This window comes from Microtus pennsylvanicus, chromosome 4 (genome assembly GCF_037038515.1).
Source record: "Microtus pennsylvanicus isolate mMicPen1 chromosome 4, mMicPen1.hap1, whole genome shotgun sequence".
NCBI lineage: Eukaryota > Metazoa > Chordata > Mammalia > Rodentia > Cricetidae > Microtus > Microtus pennsylvanicus.
This window is the reverse complement of record NC_134582.1, coordinates 105,193,217-105,208,522: the sequence shown is the minus strand read 5'-3', so window position 1 is coordinate 105,208,522 and position 15,306 is coordinate 105,193,217. Positions and strand designations below refer to the sequence as shown.

The window sequence follows — 15,306 nt, the reverse complement described above, 5'->3', positions numbered from 1 at the left end:
AAACAGGAAGACTGGAAAAGGACTGTGGATCTAGGCTCCAGACCCAGCTGCACTCTGAGATCTAGGCAGCTTAACTGACAATCTGTGCCTCAGTTCCATCATCCGAATAACGGGAATCTGAGTATCTAACCCCAGGGGCACTGAGAGGAGCAAATGAGAATAATCAACGGTCAAAGTCGCCTGCTGGAAAGCTGTAACCACAGCCTACATATAACAATAACCATGATCACAAGCCAGAGTAAAGTTTCTATTAGTATTACAAGCTATATAATAATCAATACTATACAGGAAGAGAGGCCAGATGTCCAGACACAGATCCTATCATATGACCTATTGTCTTGTCATATCCTAAGCATGACCTCAGACCCATCGTATGTGTGACTAAAGCCAGATTCTCTGAGCAGGTCCACCTTTCCATGGTGTCTCTCTCAGTGATAAGAACAGATCCTCACTCCAGCTCCTGCCCTCTGCAGTTGCTGTGTGGTCAATAGGGAGCCCAACCCACGTGTTTCTATGTAGAAGCCCAATTGTTCCACGCTTTCTTAAACATTTCTTCACTGAAGGTTTGCAAGAACAAAGACCATCAGCAGGAGGGCTTAGTGAGTTTATTGCAATGGTCCAGGCCACGGAAGCAGTGCACAGACAAGCCCCACTTGGATGTGCTAATACACTCAATGGGATGAGTCATCTGGGTCCCTGTGGGAGGGAAGACAATGATGCTTACAGACATCAAAATGATTGACCTGAGGTCAGATGTCTGAGCTGGAATTCAAACCAGCACCTGTATGTCTCCTAGTTCATTTCTCTTGACCACTAGATAAGACAGACATGCCGAAACACAACTAAGTGTCTTAGTTAGGGTTTCTATTGCTTAATAAAATACCATGACCCAAAACAACTGGGGGAAAAAAAGTTTGTGTCTTATAGCTTGGAGTACAATATCCAGGGAGGGTTACTGCTTACTGTCTTAATCCTTCATGGATCTCAGTCTGCTTTCTTACAGCGCCCAGGACCACCAACAGTCAGTAGCACCACCCACAAACAGATGAGCCCTTCCACATTAATCATCAATCAAGAAAATAGACCACAGGCTTGACCACAGGCCAAACAGGAGAGGTGGAACTGACTACAAAAGCGGTGGCCAACTGCACCACAGTCGGATTCATAGCTTCAGAAGGGACACTATGGCATATATAAAGAAGTCACAGCCTCCTGGCATCATCACATTCAGAGGTGGCACCTGGATTCATTGTTTTTTTGATAAGCCAACACAGTCCCGAACAGAGGTTCATTGTGATCACTCTTGCTGAAACCAGACAGCAGGAAGTGTGGAGAAAACTCCCTGTCCCATTCTGACAACACTGGAAGGATGGTCTTCAATCAGAGAGAGTAAAAACAGTTTAAGAGAAAACTTCAGACTGATAATGAGCTTTAGAAATACTTTCTGGCCAATTTACAAGGAATTTAAGGCAAAAGAATGTCCAGATTTAAAGCCTGGGAATGGGTACTGGGCTAAACTGAGGTCCCTGGCCTTGTGGACTAGTTTAGTGGACAAGGAGACAAGGAATGAGACAAATAGAATATACACTGCTAGGCTCTGGAAAACACTAAGGGTTAAGATCTTAAGATGAATAGAAAGAGGATGAGATGGGCAGTGAGAAAGTCCTCACTGAAAGGGAACATTTGAGGGCTACCCAACAGCTCAGAGGGTGAGGGCACTTGCCATGCAAGTCTGACAACCTTTAAGCCCTAGAACCCAACATGGAGGGAAGGAAACAACCCTATAAACTCGTTCTCTGACCTCTACATGAGGGCCACGACACACATGTACCTGCACACAGACATATACCATATGTGCAACAGAGACACACACAATACAGTTTTTAAAGAGATGGCTGAGGAAAGGCCTGAAGAAATTAGGGAGCTACCTAGATCTATCCAGCAGGAAACAGCAGGAGATGCTAGGCAGAGAGTAGAGCCACTGGGAAAGCTCTGATGTCACAGCAGCCCTGCAACTGGGGAGGGAGGGGGATGAGCAAGAAGTGTCCAAATGTCAGAGGGTAAACCGCATACTATCCTTGCAGGTCGCAGTGATATCGGCTTTTACTATGGGTGAGGTAGGAGGTGCCAGCTACAATCTATGTCCACCTGATGACTGAGGACGATCAAGCAGGCGACAGAAAGGCCAGCTAAAGGACACATCATTAATGCACAGATAAACAAATGAAGAATGGCCTGGGTGACAGCCGTATGGGTGGAGAAACTGGATGGACTTTAAAGAGACGCTAAAGCATCTGCTGGAAGGGTGTACGAGAACAACACATCAAGAATGCAACAATGGCTTCTCTGAAGAGACAGTGTGGGCTGCCAGCCAAAGCAGGATCATCCTAGGCATTAGCAGACTAGCTTCCCTCCTGGACAAGCTATATCTGAAACACCCACTATGACTGAAGGACCCATTGGAGGCCCAGCTAGTGACTGGATAAAGGAGCCTGCAAAGGGGTGGGGGCTGCAGATAGAAACCCCATCCTGCAGACATGTTTCTATAGACAAGTGTTACTGTAGATAAGTTCATGGACTGTGCAGCCAGAGGCACTCCATTTAGAGGCTAAACAGATGAGGAACCAGAAAAGGAGGCTAAAGAGCAGCCTATGGGAAAAGAACAGCCAGGGATATTGTCCAGAGAGCCCAGGGAAGAGCGATTATGGAGGAGGAAATGAGCTTCAGTGGATTCAGAGTAAGAGCAGGCAGGGACCTGACCTGACCAGGGACTTCAGCAAAGAAACACTCCTGGAGTCCTGACTAAGGCGGAGAGGAGTGTGTGCAGGGTCTGAACCTCAGTGCCATGCTCAGGAGAGCATGGAAAAGGAGACACCAGACAGTGAACACGGTCAAGCTGTTCAAATGGTCCATTTGAAGAGGATGAAAACGTCTATGGCCATAAAGGATAAAAAGAAACCGGCCAGAGGCAAGAGGAAATCAGAATCTAGAGAAGAAGCTTTAATTGAATGAAGGGAAATAGTAACATGTGTGCCAGGGGGACTTCACTCAAAACTGATGACAGAGGAAAGGGCAGGAAGCTTGTAAGCCTCAGTGTCCTTGAGGAAACATGCAGGGGTGGAGACAGACTGGAGTGCAGCGCTGAGGTTGGTGAGCACCCGGGGTGGAATAAGGAGGATGAGTGGAGAGAGGTGGGGCAGGGGCTAGGGAATGGCTACATGGGCAGCTGCGGAGGACAGAAGCTGTCTTCTGGTTGTCTTTGCTTCTTGCTGAAAAGGGAACCAGCTGAAAGAACGAAGCCTGTGGACATCTGCAGAACAAGGACAACGCGGGCACAGTTGTCAAAGAGAATGGACAGGCAAGGTGTGGTACGATTAATAGGCAGCATCTTGGGTCTGCTCAGTACTGTGTGCCCGCTGTCAGAGGGCAGCAATCAATGTGGCAGGAGGAAACTGGGCGTGGCGGCGTGTGACTCTGATCTGCTGCCCGGGAGGTAAAGGCAGAAGCATGAGGAATGTGTTGTTCAAGGTCCTCTTCAGCTGCAGAGGGGGGAGGGAGGCCATCCTATAGAATGAGACCCTTTTAAAATAATGTGTGCTTTTCTCAAGCCATGCTCAGCTGTACGGGTACATGTGGAAAATGGTAATGTCCGAGTTGAATAAATCCTCCCAAGATGCTCTCTGCTGCAGATCCTAAGACGTCAGAATGAGGAGGATTGTTACAGACCATGTACTTCACAGGACTCTTCGAAGGAAACGGCATCCTCATTTCAGGACTGAAAAGCAAGATTAGACAGATAGACGCATCGTATTTCCTGATAGGACTACTGGAGTGTGGTTGCCACGGCAACAGAAACTGCTCTCACAGCTGGGACACTAAGAAAGTGAGGAGCATCTTTTTCAAAAGAATGGAATCCAAATTTTTAGAGCTGGAAATGGCTCTGCAATTCCCTGACTCTTTCCTGTGCCTTAGACCATCATCTCTACAGCTAAAGAACTTTAAGGAATGCCCTGATAAAGTCACAGAGCCACAAGGGAAACCCCTTGGCCATGATGGTACATGCCTCTCAGTGCAGCACTCAGGAGGCTGAAGCAATGAGGTCCTGAGTTCAAGGCCAGCCCGAATCACACATTGAGATTGTCTCAAAACAATCAAAAACAACTTTTTTAAAACTACATAGATTAAAGAAAGACTTCAAGCCCAACTAGAAAGGAGAAAGAACATGTATTTAGTTCTCACAGTTTGTTCAGCCTTTATCTTCAGTAGTAAAATACTGAGAGTTACGGGAGCTACGGCAGATCTGGATCTGAATGCAAGGCCCCACTCCCAGCCTGCTGGAGCAGCAGAAAAGAACAGAGACAGGGGAATAGCTGGCTTGTTTAAGTCACATGACAGCTAAGTGGCCTTGGGAGAGTGGCTCCAGCCTCTCTCAACTTGACTTTCTCCTTCTCGAAATGAGATTTAAATGACCTTGTCCCAAATGGAAAACCAAACAGCCAGATAAGTGTCTGGTCCAGTTTCTTATAGATACAAATTGCTTCCTCAGAAGGAACTGCAGTGACCTTAATCAGTAAATATGGAAGTCTCCCAAGCATGGGCCACTCACTAGCTAATAAGGGAACCTGCAGAATCCTACAGGTTTCTATGGGGTAAGCTTGAAGAGTGTAAGAAAAGAAAAAAGGCATGCTGGAAGGGGGGCGGGGGCAAGGCTTCCCAGTCTTTTCCCCAGCTAGAACATGGTCATTCATCTTCCACTTCTGGATTAACATCACTCTGTCCTTCCTTAGAGATCACAGTAATGGTCAAACAATCAATAGCCCAAATGTTCTTTGTGTTTGCTTGTTTTCTGGTGTCAGGGATTAAACCCAGGCCCTCATGTTTGCAGGCCAGTGTTCTTCCACTAAGCTGGCCCATAGACTTTTATCCAAAGTATCCGCAGGTCCCCGAAATCCTACTAAGATCCCTAAATTAGGAGTAGGGAGTATAGTTCACTGGCTAGACTGCTTGCCCAGGCAAATATAAAGCCCTGGGTTTGAACCCTAGCATGAAATAAAAACTGGGTGTGATAACACACACAAGAATTCCTAGCCATTTGAGGCCATCCTGGGCTACATAGCAAGACCTTGTTGAAAAATAAATTCATTCGGTAAAACTAAATCTTTATTACTTCTCAAATATTTATTTTTAACATAGTAGGTATTTCTTCTAATTTGTTTGGTTTAGTGGGTTGTTTTTCCTTTTTGTTGTTCTTTTTGCTTTGTTTTGGTTTGGTTTGCTTTTTTGAGATAGTATCTACACATCAAAGGCTGGCTTTGAACTTAGCATCTTTCGGCTTTGGTCTCCAGAATCATGGGATTCCAAGTATTTGTCACAACACCAAACTCCAAAAACTTCCATATATGTTTATATTTATACACATACATACACACATATGTATGATGAGTAAAGGCAATATTAATATAATATATTGTTATATAAATATATATTTATCGATAGCAATAAGTATTGATTCCTATTAATATCACCTTTACTCACCTTCTGCAAGTCTCAGATCTTTCTGGAAGCAGATGACCTCAATTTAAACTCCAGCTCAGCTACTTAAGTAGCTGTATCAAATATCTAACAACTCGGCTCCTTGGTTTTCCCCTCTGTAACATGGCAATGATGGCAGAACAAGCGGCATCAAGTTTTTGTCAAACAAGGAGCAGAACATTCAACAGCAGCACTTAGCAACAGTGTGCACACTTTTGCTGCTGTTATCGAGGGCTCCGGGACCAGGCTTCCATCTCCTACAGAGGTGTTTTTCAGATCTAAATCCAGTTGAGAACTGCCATTGTCAAGTCCCTCTGAATACCACCCCCCTTATCTTTTGTCAATGAAGCATCTAAGCCCAAAATCAGAATTCAGATATCTAAGATTTTCCGAAACTCTGAGGTTCTGTCACTTAGCAATGCTTATCCACATTCTTTTTAATGTTTAGTGTTACAGTTAGCGATTTGTGCTTGTATGTGTGCACAAGCACACTGCGCAGAGGTCGGAGGATAACTTGCAGCAGTTGGTTCTCTCCTTCCACCAAGTGAACTCTGAGGACTGAACTCAGGTTGGTAGGCTCGGAGGCAATTGCCTTCACCTGCTGAGCCATCGTCTCACTGATGCCCAGGCTCCTCAACACCATCCCCAGTGGTCTCCACGGGACTCATTTGAGGTTGGCTCTACTGGCGACACAACCCCAACACTATCTGACAATGCAGATAGGTAATCGTTCTCTCCTTACAGTGTGGGTGGTCGCAGGTCTTCAGACGATCCATCCAGTCCCTTGACTATTGTAATCAATGCCTCTGTGATCAATAGTGACATTTCAAAGACACATTGTCAGTTTGATGCACCAACTGGCCTACAAGTCCTTGGCTTCATTAAGAATTAACCCTAATCAAGAGATGCCCATAGCCAAAAGTAGTACATTTCTAATCAGGTGAGTTTTAGTCTATAAATCCCGACAAGCTGAAAGTCAGCAGACAGTGAATATCCTATGTTCATAGTATTACATTATAAACATGTGTTTAAAAACCAGCAATCTCTGGCTGAGTGATGGTGGCTCATGCTTTTAATCACAACACTTAGGGGGTAGAGGCAGGTGGATCTCTTGTGAGTTCAAGGCCAGTCTGGTCTACAAAGCAAGTTCCAGAGCAGGTAGGGCTACACAGAGAAACCCTGTCTCAAAAAAAAAAAAAAAAAAAAAAACAAACAAACAAATAAACACAGTAATTTTCAAGCCTCATGATGCACATCTGTAACTCCAGTACTTGGGAGGTAAGAGTCAGGTCACAGGTTCAAAGTCATCCTCAGCTATATAGCAGCTTGGAGGGCCATCAGCACTGCATGGGGCTTTGCCTCAGAAATAAACAACAATGAAAACCCAGCTATCTTTTCACAGGACATTAAGCAGCACTCTGAAGGGGGACCATTTCATGGAAACTGACTATTGGTGGAACAAGAACTCCTTACTGCCTCACCATGCGGTTTCAGAATTAAGCCGCACCCTCCTAAGGAAGGTCTGTGCAGCTGGGTTAACTCGGGAGAGGCTCGGACAAGGATGCTCAAATTTCTGCTTTGTTCATCCTACACTGAAAACAATCTGAGTCAGCATGCTGAGGTGTGGCTACTGGGAAATCACAAGTTAAAGGTCAGCTTGGGCTACATAGCAAGACCCCGTAAAAGACGGAGGGGAAGATTTGAAATTGTCTGACTATGGCAGGACTAAGGAGAAAGCAATCTTGAAAATAAGAGCCATGTGTCTGTAAGGTGGGAACAGTAATGAAGACCAACCAGACAATGGTGTTGACAGTTAGGGTTTGACAGGCAGGACGAGCCCGGAGCCTGGATGCTGGCATCTATATTCAGTTCTATGTTACTGAAATCATCACTCCCGGGCTGCGGTGTAGGAGAGCGCTGGCTTAGCATGAACAAAGTTGTACCACACAACACGGGGCACAGTGGCCCATGCCTGGAATACCAGTACTGAGGAGATAAAGCAAGAGGATCAGGAGTTCAAAGTCATTCTCAGCTATGTGGAGAGTTTGAAGCCAGCCTGAGCTACATAAAACTGTCCAAAAGACAAAACCTCTCCAGGATTTACCTTGCTCACACAAGGCTTTGTTCTCTACTCATGAACTCTTTAATCATTAGAAAATGCCCAATTACAAGAACATTGAAGTTTAACAAGGCATTGAAGCCTGGCCCTAGGCTGCACAGAGTATGGCTGGGATTCAAGCCCAAAGCTTCAAGCACAGACGCATACCTGCATCAGCAGCTGTCCTACTGAGTGAGCTCATGGCACCGGTGACAACTGCTTCTTTTTCCCCTTCAGTTTGCCGGGGTCTTCTTTTTTCCACTGGTAAGAAAAGTATAATGTGGCAAAGGAGGGAGATCACAAGAAGTGAATCCCACAAGTTTCTTTTCATTCGTGGAATATGTAAATTCCATCAAAATACAATATTTCCTTTAGGGAGCTACCGAGGGAGGAATAACACTGGCCAAGTCCTCGGTAATGAATCGGGGTCATCTTTCCACATATAAACCATACATGCTGATCGCTTTAATGTTCAGTAGACAAAAGCTGCACAGCCGCGGGAAACACTGGTGAAATTCTATCACAGACAGAACTCGTTAGTGAAATTACATGCTAATGTTGTCTGGGGCCCACTCTTTAGAAGAGCACCAAGAACTTTCAGAGAAATGAAATGTTCTTATTCTATCAATTAAATAAGGCAGTTAAGATTTGCCCAAAGGTAAGGACAAAATGGAAAACTGTGACCACATGTAGATTTTCCTCATCAAACCAGTGAGGAAACAGAAAGGGGACCGGAGATGGCTTAGTCAGCCAAGTGCTACAGCACAAGAATGAGAAAGTGAGTTCTGATCTCCAGCGCTCACGTAGAAAGAGCAAGCATGCACAATCCCAGCAATGGAGGGGAAGGGGAACCGGATGCCTGGGGCTCATGGGCCAGCCAATCTCAGCGAAACAGCAAGCTCCCGGTTCAGAGACTCTACCTCAAAAATAAGGTAGAGATTGAGAAAGACATCTCAGCATTGACTTCTGCATGAACACACACACATGCTCACGTGCACGCACGCACACACACACACACACACACACACACACACACACACGGACAGGTGGGTAGGAATAGCTACAAGCTAATATGTAAGAACGATTAGGACACCCTGCAGCACAAGCTCCAAGCTGCTTCCATCTCTGTGAGGACAGCAATCCCCTAGAACACTGGTCCAAGACAGCCACCCAGGGTCCAACGACACTTTAAATATTACATATCTGCAGCTATAATAGGCAGCCCCCGCCTTTCCCTACCAATCCTGTATTGGCACATCTATCTTTACTGAGCCGAAACTTCAGCCACTGAACGAAAGCTTTCAAACACTCTCCACAGCGCTCTGTCCACTCTGGCAGAGCAGCACCCTTTGTTAGGGATACTTTCTAGGACTTGATTTCACCTGGTGACAAAGGAATCATTCACTGGGCTGTCCCCATTTGTGGCTGGCCTCATTCAGGGCACTTGAGCCGGCTCTGGCCCACAGCTGCCATAATCACCCAGTACACTGGGCTTTCTCTCTACCACTTCTCCGAGAACAACTCCATACAGTTCAGCAGCCACCAGGGCCCCCGCGGACATGAGCTCTCAGAGGATGCTGGCTGGTCACACCATTGTGTGCTGACTCCATTGACTCCATCCACTTTTCAAGTCTTGGTCTAGATCTCATTGTTCCTCTAGCATGCTCATGTTCTAGCAGGGGTGGGTCAACAGGTCAGAAGACATGGGATCAATCACTGTGATTGACATAATAAGCCAAAAATGTACAAAGAAAGAAAACAGCAGGGTGCTTGCCTAGCATGCATAGACTGGGTTTGAACACCAGCCCAGTAGGCAGGCAAGGGGCAAAGCGGGAACATAGCAGGTAGGCAGAAAGGAGAAATGAAGTCTAAGAGTTCAGAAACAGTACACACATATTACTGAATACATATATACAAACACAAACACCTGAAAACTGAACCACTAACATCTGAATTAATACAGGCAAGGTGCGGCAAGGCAATAATTAACTTACAAAGAGATAAATTACAATAAGGAAGTACGGCAGTACACTGACACTGTTAAGCACAAAAGGACAATATGGGTTTTATTCTCTAAGCCTTATGATATCATACTCCAATATAAGTGCTTTATGGCTGAGTACTTCACTTATTAGCACAGGTATAAAGTGAGCTAGTACATGACATTTATATTCAACCTATGCACTGACTTTTGAAGGGAACTGTATCAAAATTATAAATTTGCTAGTGGAAATTCTACAGCCAGGCCAGTCATTACCTATAATCCCACTTAAACATCATGAGTTCAAAGACAGCTTTGCCTACATATTGCATTCAACATCAGATTGGATTATGTGGGATATGATCAAAAAAAAAAAAGTCTAGAGCCAAGTAACCCATGCCATGTAGGTTGCAGAACCAACAGAGACGTAAAGAGAATCCCTGTGGTGGGTAGAAGAGATATTCACAAGTCTGATCAGGATGTTGCTGGAGACTCACAGAGCCCTTCATGGCAAGCTATGTAGAGGCAAATGAGCTGCAGGACAGACAAGGCAAGGCAAGTTCCAGTGGACTGAGGTTATTAGCAAGGGAGGTCTGTGCTAAGCTACACACCTTGGGGACAGTTGGGAAATTGTCACCTGTCCACCCCATCCCACAACACGGGCACCTGATGGTCAGCGGGTGTCACCTTGTTCCAAAGTATACTGTGTCTCTTTTGCTTGCAGGTGAAACAGTTGTACCTTTCACTGGTCTAGTGTGCTCGAAAGTTCATAGGTAGTTCCTACATGGCTGTGTCATGCCCACGTTCCTCTGTGATCCCGACCTACACTGCTAAGTTCATTGGTGGGACTTGTTACTTAAGTGGGTAACTCATTTATGTCTGTGCCCTTATGGTTCACACTGGGAAAGCAGAGGTTGTTTATTTATACAAACAACACGCACAGCCATTCTGTGTACTAACTTGCTTTCTAGTGCCATGATAGTGACCATGACCAAAGACAACTTCGGGGAAAGGAGTTATTTGGCTTACACATTCTATGCATAGTTCATCAATCAGGGAAACCAAGGAGAAAGTCAAGCAGAGCAGGACCGTGGAGGGGGAAACCGAAACAGAAACCACCAAGGATGATACGTACTTGATCCGCATGGGTTGCTCAGCCTGTTTCCTCGTACTACCCAGAACCACCTGCCCGGGGGTGGCACCCACCACAGCAGGATGGGCCCTCCCACATCAATCATTAATCAAGAAAATACCGCACCGGTCTGCCTACGGGCTAATCTGATGAAAGCATAAAACACATCAAAACAAAAAAACCCACCCAGCACAACCTGTCTCTGTGTTTTCACTCAAAATACAGCTGTCGGGACACAGCGCAGCCTGAAACCCTGCTCCACACAGCCTGGAGTAGCACGGAGAAGGGCAGAGCCTGAGCATCACAGAGGTTCAAGAGAGAGGCTGGGAAGGACCTGAAAGCTCTGGTGGGGTTTTCCAAAGCACAGAACATGGGCAACAGCGGGAGAAGGAGGAAGTGGAGGGCTGATGGAGAAGCAACTGCAGGCCAGACTGAGGTGATAGATACGACAGAGACCAGCCATGATGGTGGTAAAGCAACTGCAGAGTTAGCCAAGGCACATGCAAGCACACACACACACACACACACACACACACACACACAGTCTTCCACAGAAGCGAGTGGTAGGCTACAAGGGATGCAGACAGCAGAGGCAGCCAGCATGCCTGCAGAGGACACGTGAGGGGCGGTGCACATGGCAGGGGTGGGTGGATGGCTCCCAGGAGCTCCACAATCAGTCTAGAAACACAATATGGTCCTCTTCGTGGATAAAGAGTTCTAAACGGCACTTCTTATCTGGGATGTGCCAGAATCAGTAAAATATCTCATCCTATGTATCTTCTCTTTTAGTTGATTTTGAACAATTTTAACATTCAAGCGGAGCCTCAGAAAAATCTTGGAGATGAACAATAAACATGACCACATCCTTAGAAAGCACATCTTTTAATAATCAAGGCATCAAAATGGAAATTACTTAAGAGACCTAGGTTCATTTTTCAACTGTACACATCCTTATTTAAGCACTGTTACTCGTGGACTCTTCTTCTATGGAAATCCAATCAACAGATTGGCATGCTGTCAGGATTTATGTGAATTAACTCTCCATCTGCAGAGGAGGACTGGGTAATGCAATACCAACCAGACCTACAGGCTGCAACACAAACGGAAATGTAAAACCCACACAAGCAGGAGAGGGTGGCAAACGCCTTTAATCCCAGCACTTGGGAGCCAGAAGTAAGATTCAAGGTCACCCCACTCTCCGTAGTTAGAGGTCACCCTGAGCTATGGTGAGACCCTGCCTCAAAAAAAAAAAAAACAAAAGAGAAGGAAAGAATGAAGGGAAGAAGAGAGTTGGTAAGGAGGGAGGGAGGGAGGGAGGGAGGGAGGGAGGGAGGGAAGAAGGGAGGGAGGGACACAGAGAGGGAAGGCTGGCATTCTGGCAACCAAGGATTCAGGGGAAGTAGCAGGTGATGGGCTAGAGGAATGAGCGCAGAGAACACTGAAATTGATACTCTGCATTCTCCTGTCTGATGGGGGCTCAATTGGTAAGCAGGCTGAAAAATCAGAATCCACAATAGGAAAAAGCAATCCACCTATCCCACAGTTGAAGTCATGAGAATGGAGACAGCAAGCCGTTCATATTCCCAGTCTTCACTCTCTGAACTGCACTTTTGCGTGAGGGGTCTAGCCATGCTGTTGAGACTGGCCTTCAGGAATCCTCCAGCCTCATCCTCCCACACAGCAACTGACAATATGGATTTGTGTAATATGCCTAAGGATAGGGACAACCAGGTTTCTCTGCGACACCAGAATCCCCACAGAGCTGCCTCAGCCACTTCTCTGGACATGGACGGGCTACCTGAGGTTACTACTATGAGCTTCAGCTTGTCCTTCAACACAGTATCACTCAGCCCCTTTGAGTTCCCTGGCCTCGAACTCACAGAGATCCTCCTGCCTCTGCCTCCCTAGTGCTGGGATTAAAGGTGTGAGCCTCCACTGCCTGGCCTGGCTGGAAGACCACTTTAAATGTTCTCTCTCTCTTTCTCTCTCTCCCCCTTCCCTCTCCCTCTCGCTCCCTCCCTTCCTCCCTCCCTCCCCCACCCCACCCCAGAATATGGGAGAGTGAGTCTACTATGTTACCAGCACTGACTCTAAGTCACAGAGACGAAGCTAGCGGCTGAGGATAAAATCTGGCTCCAACACACTGGCCAGGAAAGAAGGACTATGGTCCCCTTAATAATCTAAAACATCAAGAAAGCTCAGGGAGCTGGGCATGGCAGACTTGTTGCCCCGTGCCTAGAATCCGAGCATGTGGTCCTGGAGGCAGGGCCTAGAGTTCAAGGCAGCCTCGCCTACAAAGCAATTTCAGGATAGCTTGAGCTTCATGAGACCTTTTCACAGAAATTAAATTCCAGAAAGATAGAGGCAGGGAAGGAAAGGAGAGGAAACAGAATGTCAGTGATTGGAAGCTCCCAAAGACACCACCACTATGAACGTCATCTTCCAACAGCAGTTCACACTGGTCCCCATGCAGAGCGCTCTCTCTCTCTCTCTCTCTCTCTCTCTCTCTCTCTCTCACACACACACACACATACACACCCCTCATGGAAATAAACCCAAGCACTCTACCATCAAATAACCTCAGGAAACACTGCCCACAAACCAACCTTGGGCAGCAGGAAGCTCGCCTGATATGAAATGCTCAAAAAATTTCTATCATCAGGAAACTCTTCTTTAAACTTGCTGAGCAGAATTTTTCTTATCTGACACCATGTCGTCCTGACTTTCCAAGGGATGTGGTGTAGCTAACATCAGATGGGCACACAACTCTCCAGTCTCTGCATTCCTGGTAAGCATCTCCTCTCTAATATTCAGGGGCTTCCTTGATAGAGCAGGCAGCAAAGAGAGATGTATATATTTCTTCAGTATATCTCCAAAGTCCCAGGGAAGGACACCTGCTTGGGTCCCATGAACAAACGAAGCCTGAAAACTAGGGTTCAAGGGGCCATGGACACAAAATCACAGGGCCTTCTCTGCAGCCAGGGAAGCCAAACCACAGAGATCATGTGGTCTCAGTGGCCAAGACAAGTTCCCTTTAAAAGTGTGTTTGAATGTGTGCGCATGCATGCAAGTTTCATGCATGCACAGCCACTCATGAAAGCTAGATACAGAGGGGGAAGAGGAATCTGTACGCTGAGCTCTAGAGTGTTGAGAATCATGTCCGTGTGTCTGAGCAACGACTATTTCCAATTTAAAGGTTTCAAATGCTTAGCTTTCTATCTCCCTCCCTCATTTGCTCCTCTCCCCAACTCAGCACAAGTCACCTTACCGTGGATCAATGCCTGAGAACTTCTGGGCTTAGGGGAAGGCAGTTGTCATCGTAGCCGTTGTGAGGCAGAGGCTGGAGGATCAACTCAGTTCCAGGGCCATCTGAGTTCTAGTCCGGCCCAGACTACATAGTGAGGCCCTGTCTCAAAACAACAAAGGCCTTAAGAACCATTCCTGTTTCGTTTTTTCCCACTTCTGAGCTACAAAAAAGCTATTTAATCTGAAGTGTCCTTGACAACCTCGTCCAATCACAGCACTCTATTATTATCAAACCCAGAGTGCGAGCAAGGGCCAGGCTTCAGTCCTGGGCTTCCTGTGGGTAGAGACTGAGATACATGCCTCCTCCCAGAAGTCTACAGCTTTTTCCTACAGAGGGAGTTTCCATAGAAACAATGGTATGATCAGCATCTAGTACAACTTATCTCTTCAGCACGCCTTACTTCTGCTCAACTTATCAAAATGATTCTAACAGGGCTAGAGAAGGCTCAATAATACAGCACTTGTCTGGAATGTTCAAGGGCATGCATGGGTTTCAGCTTTGTGGGGCTGGGGCAGGGTAGAGTGAGAAAACCTTTTGAACTAAGTTAGAGTAACAAAAAGACACAGGCGTCTGCAAAGTGTCTCACCTAAAGCTGCAGGTAAAAAAACTCTGACTCTCCCATCTGAAGTCAAAAGGACTTCTTAAACTTGGATGCCACTTTTCTGGTGTTCTGGACTCCAGCCATGCCATCCTGATGGCAAGGTGGCATTCTGATCATTTCATCCTTTCTCTCTGGCTCCCCGAAATCGTCAGCAAAGTCCTTATGGCGCAATCTCCCATCCACCTCCCACCAAACATCATCATGAATTATAGATGTCTTGCCCACTGCCACCAGGCCCGGGCATCGGTTTCTCCACATGGGTATCCACCCAGCCCTGAGTGGGCAGAGTGCCTTACTCTAACTACCCCCTAATCCAGGACCACGGTATGACTCTACTCACACAGCACTGGAATTTTTCTGTCAAAGTCCCGTTTTGCAAAAACCCCAATGCATCTAAAACAGTCACAAAAGCAGAAGGTACCAAAGAGAAGTGGCAAATGTGGCATGAGAACTGGGCTCTGTGGCAGAAGGCACTGCGAGACCAGAGAAAGCGAGCTCAGAATCACACAGACGACAATAACATAGACTGATAGAAAGAAGCATACCCTGAGAAGACAGCAAGACAGGAGGACTCCAAAATCCCAAGACAGAACAAAGGGAACTACATGTGAAGGCGGACAAAAGTTGGACAGCCATCAGCCAAGATGTAGCAGAC

The 15,306-nt window shown here is 46.4% G+C and overlaps 1 protein-coding gene across 9 annotated transcripts in view; it reads right to left on the bottom strand.

Annotated features, from left to right (window-relative positions):
* Nucleotides 1-15,306, bottom strand: part of Carmil1 (capping protein regulator and myosin 1 linker 1) — a 261,760-nt gene that overhangs the window by 199,673 nt on the left and 46,781 nt on the right. Inside the window, exon 1 of one of the 9 annotated variants that reach the window (XM_075970044.1) lies at nt 14,012-14,100. The exons of the other annotated variants lie outside the window; for them this stretch is intronic. The gene's annotated coding sequence lies outside the window, so the exon portion shown is untranslated. Of the gene's footprint in view, nt 1-14,011; nt 14,101-15,306 lie in introns of those variants that run through there. 9 annotated transcript variants of the gene reach the window in all.